Raw genomic sequence first — 4,940 nt, 5'->3', positions numbered from 1 at the left:
GTCTTTGTTGTAGCAAAAAACTGAAAATAAAGTAGGCAACTACCAGCTGGGAAATGTCTGAATAAATTATGGTTTATTAATTTAGTGAAGTATCATCAGGCCATAAGAAGTGAAGCAATGGACAGATTCAGAAAAAAAGCTACCCTGTATTAGTTTCAATTAATGAAGAGGAAAGTGACCAGATTTCACAGAACCATTTACACAATTAATATAATGTAAGTAAAAATAACCTGGAGAGTCTTCAATGCAAGGACAATTCATGACTCCATAAAACTGTTGATAAAACATGTGTACTACCTTTTGGGGGACAAATGGATAATGTTTTAGAGGTTCAGACCAAGCCTTTTTTGGGTGAGGGAATGGCTGGGATGAGTGGGTGGCTATTACTAATAATGAACAAAAGGCAGAAATTCATAAGGTATTAAATATTTTAAAATACACTGAAGATAATAAATGAACATTGAGAAAGAGACAAAGGCAAGTTCTACAGGTTTTGTATTATTGCTACTATTGTAGTCAACTCAAAATACACTTTTAAAAAACTTTATGTAATAAAAATTTCACATTTATATATAAACATATACGTGAGTAATCATACATATATATTGTCTGTTGTTTAGGTTGTGTCCAGCTATTCATGACCCCATTTGGGTTTTCTCAGAAAAGATACTAGAGTGGTATACCATTTCCTTCTCATTTTTTCACACATGAGGAAACTGAGGCAAACAGGGTTAAGTGACTTTTTACCCAAGGTCACATAGCTAAGTGAGTGTCAGAGGCTTAATTTGAATTCAGGTTCTCCTGACTTCAGTGTTAGCACTCTATCCACTGTGCCACCTACCTACCCTAAAATATTTTATTGATTGTTTTAACCGATTCTTGGTCTGAATTAAAGTAAATCTCAGGACCCCTTTTGAAAAAAAATAACTTTTAATTGTTTTCTTTAAATTTTACATTTCCTTCTCTGAATATACCCTGCATCACACCTCACATGCCATTCCCCACTCCCTGCACCCGACACAGACTATAAACTTCTTAAAGCCCAGACTTATTTTTGGCTTGTTTGTTTACTGCTTTCACCTCTGTAGGCCAAGCACCTAGCATGGTATCTTACATGTAATAGGTACTTAATAAACACTTCACATACTCAACCGAATGGGGCAATTTAGGTTTCATTTATGCCCATTCATTCTTTATGTGTTCAGAACTGCTGAAATTCAGTCATCACTGCCAATGTTACAGAATCATTATGGAATTAACTCTGGATTATGATGTTTGTGAACGGGAGTAATGTATAACAATGTGGGATAGGCAGGATGGCGTCAGGTACAGAAGACATTTAAATGCTACATAGGAATTTGTAATTGATCTTCAATTTGATAAGAAGCCCCTGGAGTCTATTGACTAGTGGAGTGATCTAGTCAGACCTGTGCTTCTAGGAAATCACTTTGGCGATTGTACGGAGAATGGACTGCAGTGGGTGGAGCCTGAGGCAGGGAGACCACTTAAGAGATCATTGCAAGATTCCAGGTGAGATGTTTTGATGGCTTGGACAAGGGTGTTGTGTGAGTGGAGATAATGGGATAAATTTGGGGATAATATTTCAGTAGAAATGACAAAATTTTCATTTTCCAATTGAGCAAACCAATGGGTAAAGAAGTGAAGTAATATGGCCATAAATCTAGTTAGTGATAGAGCTGAGACTGAAATTCAGGTGCTTCATTCCATGTTTGGCACCTATGAGGTGCTTTAGAAATGTTTATTGATCTATTGATTTGAATTCCAATGAAAGTGTCCATTCGGCTATCCCATGCAATACTGAACTTTTAAACCAAAATGAAGATTTTACACTCCATTCCCATGTCAATGGGTCTCTTTGGCCTGGTACACCTAAGTGCCTCATGGAAGCAAACAGCACTAAGATAATTCTCTCTCCTCTTTGCTTGCTCTGTAAGTGGGATTAGTACTTTAAAAAGACAGATTTCTAGAGTTTGGAAGAAAAAACAGTTTCCTCCATTTTGAAATGATGAAGGAAATATCCTGTATCTCTCTAGAGTAGGTTTTCTTAACCTTATTCTTTATTGTTTGTTTATTTTATTTTGTTTTTATCATGGATCACTTGGGAAAGCTGGCGAAACCTAAGGGTCCCCTCTTAGGAAAAACAGAATTTGTAAATACACAAAATAAAATATATCACATTACAGAGGCAACTAGTTGTATAGAAATTCAGTTATACAAAATAAAAAGCTTCATGGTCTTTAGACTAATAACTCCTGTGAAATGCTCTGGTCACAGAGAAGGAAAAAAAATGATGTGTGGTACAAGTGTCAATATTCTGCCTAAATGGCCTGCTCCACTTATTCTGCTGGAGGCAGGGGACATCTGTCTGGGGTACAAAAGGATGGTCACCTTTGAGCCTGCTGGGGAGAGGAAGAGATTGTTAAAGCTGCCCTGATGTTCCTGCTTCTTTGCATGTGGGCTGCTCAAAAAGAGAGTGATCAGACCCACGTGGAAGGCTTATTTTGATGAGCTTTGCCCCCACCTCCCCCTTTTCCCACCAATCTGCTCATACTCAGAATAACACAACTACCAATTGTTCAAATTCTCTTTGCCTCCTGTTCAGCAACTATGTCACTGGAGCTAATGAATCCCTGACAGACCAATTCCATGAATGTTCGAGCGAAAAGTGGCTTACACTTATCTTCCTAGAACTAGGCAGCTGTGTAGATCAGGGGATAGCATCCTGAACCTGGAGTCAGAAAATTCTGAGTTCAAACAAGTGTGACCCTGACGGAGTCACTTAACCTTTGTCTCAGTTTCTTCATCTGTTTTTTTTTAAACTAGCATAAAAGGATTTATTTCTATAATTTACAAATTAACAGGTTTTAAATAAGAAAATACGAATTAGAATTATACTGGATAATGCATATATTTACAGATATATGTGATAAGCAAAGGAAAAAAAAAGGTGGGGACAGAGATCGTGAGTGCATAGCCAATACAGAGGACTGTCTTTGGTTGCCACATATCGAAATCCAAGCTGACCACATTAGCTCATGAAGAATCCAGAAAAGCAGTCACCGAGCTGACACGTGTGGCCAGAGCAGATCACCAGGTGGTGGAGCTAGGAGCTCTTTCTTCCTTTCTCCACATCTGCCCCCCCATGGTGTGTCAGTGGCATTATTACTCCTATTCAAGTGTTCCTATTGGTGCAGGATGGAAGGTCCACCTTCTAAAGTCCTGACACAGAAACTTACTGGACCTAACTAGGGAGTGAATCTGGGAGCAGAAAGTTCTGTTTTGTCTATGTCTTAGAAGCAGTATGATATTGAGGTCTACTGGGCTGCAGTGAAGCTAGCTGAAAAAATAGAGTCTTACTTGGGCTGTGGGGATTTTGTAATAGAAGGTCCCAGCTCCTCGCAGTTCTGAGCCAGTGAACTGGGGAGAAGCAGGGAGAGTACACGGGTGCCGTCTAGCGCTGTGTCCACTGGGTGGTTTTCAGGTCAATTCTGTCTTGTCTCCTTCTGTCCTCATTTCCTGTAGCCTTTTAACATGGTGGGTGCCCTTCTCAGCTGGGTCATCCACCTCCTCCTTTATGGTGAAGCGACCAATTCCCAATCTAATAGGGGAGTGGGTCACATAGCCTTTATCTGTACTTCATCTGTACCAGTGGTTCTAAGCACGTAGGATGGCTCTGGGGCTGGAGATGTAGAGGCACTTCCTGAAGACAAAGAAACATCCTAGGATTCCATCAGCAAACTCTCCTCTTCTACATGATGAGTCTTCCTGCCTTCAGGCCTGGCACTCTATCCACTGAACCACCTAACTGCCCACCCCTTCTCCATAAGCCAAGGAGACGTTCATGCATGTTGGGTAGTGTTGCTGTGGAGCAACATTCATCACCACATCAGGAAGGTTGTTTACTCTCATTTCTGCCAGCCTTTCTGCTGGCAGGGAAATCCTCTTATGGTCATTCTCCATCTCTTCTTGGGCTACTTCACAGGCAGCCCCCAGCCCAACCATTAACTTTGTGGCCACTTTCCTAGAATGCATGTCCTGCTCCTGGACCCTGACACGCTCCAAGGCCTCCACACCCACACAGGACTACAGATATGGGTTGCACCAACTGCTTTTGGGCCCTACAGTTGATGACTACTGATGCTCATGAGATCAATTTTCATGTCATTCACACTGAGTGGGATTTTTCTAACTGCCCAGGTTGAATGTATATAGAAATGTACTTTCAGGAATTGCCAATCAATCCAATGTCTTCCATAGGTTGCTTCACTCCAATTTCATTTTTCACAGTCATGATAGAGATAAGACTCATGGCTGGACAGATCACTGCCTCCAATGCCTTCAGATCAGTGATTCCACTCTTCTGCCCTGGGGGGTCAGTGACTCCAAAGCCCTTATTTTCTGGAGAATAACGTGAGGCTAGAACCCATATTTGTTCTGTTTATGTGATCTCCTGTTTTTTTGTGTAACTTCTAAGTCCTGACCAATGCCTTAATTGCTGAATTGTTGGACTTAATGGCTCTCCTAGAAAAAGAACCTCTGGGGGATCAACCCCAGTCAATGCTGCCACTTGACATAGAAGCCTTCGCCTCACTCTCCCAGTCACGTGAATGTGTCCAGGAGAGTGGTTTCCCATAGCAGTTGACCACATGGGTGAGCATGATATTCATCACCTGAGCATGCTCATCTGAAGACTACTGGGGAGAGAAGACAAATTGAAGGGGAAAGTCGAGTCTGGGTGGCTGAAAGGCTTCTTCAGCATAGGAAAGGCATAGGGGAAAACGAGTCTTCTGGAACAGCACCTTGATGAAATAGGAGTTAGTTTCTGGACATTATGTTCCTCCAAAGTGAGAGGAGGAAAAAACTGACTTTTCATCAAAGTACTCAAAGACAAAAGATCAACTAAAGTAAATTATCCTGAT

General features: G+C 41.0%; 1 pseudogene; it reads right to left on the bottom strand.

The window, feature by feature from the left end:
* Nucleotides 1-3,472: 3,472 nt before the first annotated feature.
* On the bottom strand, nt 3,473-4,688 carry LOC114051645 (annotated as a pseudogene).
* Nucleotides 4,689-4,940: the final 252 nt, after the last annotated feature.

Source organism: Vombatus ursinus, unplaced genomic scaffold, assembly GCF_900497805.2.
Source record: "Vombatus ursinus unplaced genomic scaffold, bare-nosed wombat genome assembly UNPS02014804.1, whole genome shotgun sequence".
Classification (NCBI taxonomy): domain Eukaryota; kingdom Metazoa; phylum Chordata; class Mammalia; order Diprotodontia; family Vombatidae; genus Vombatus; species Vombatus ursinus.
This window is presented reverse-complemented; position numbering and strand designations above follow the sequence as displayed.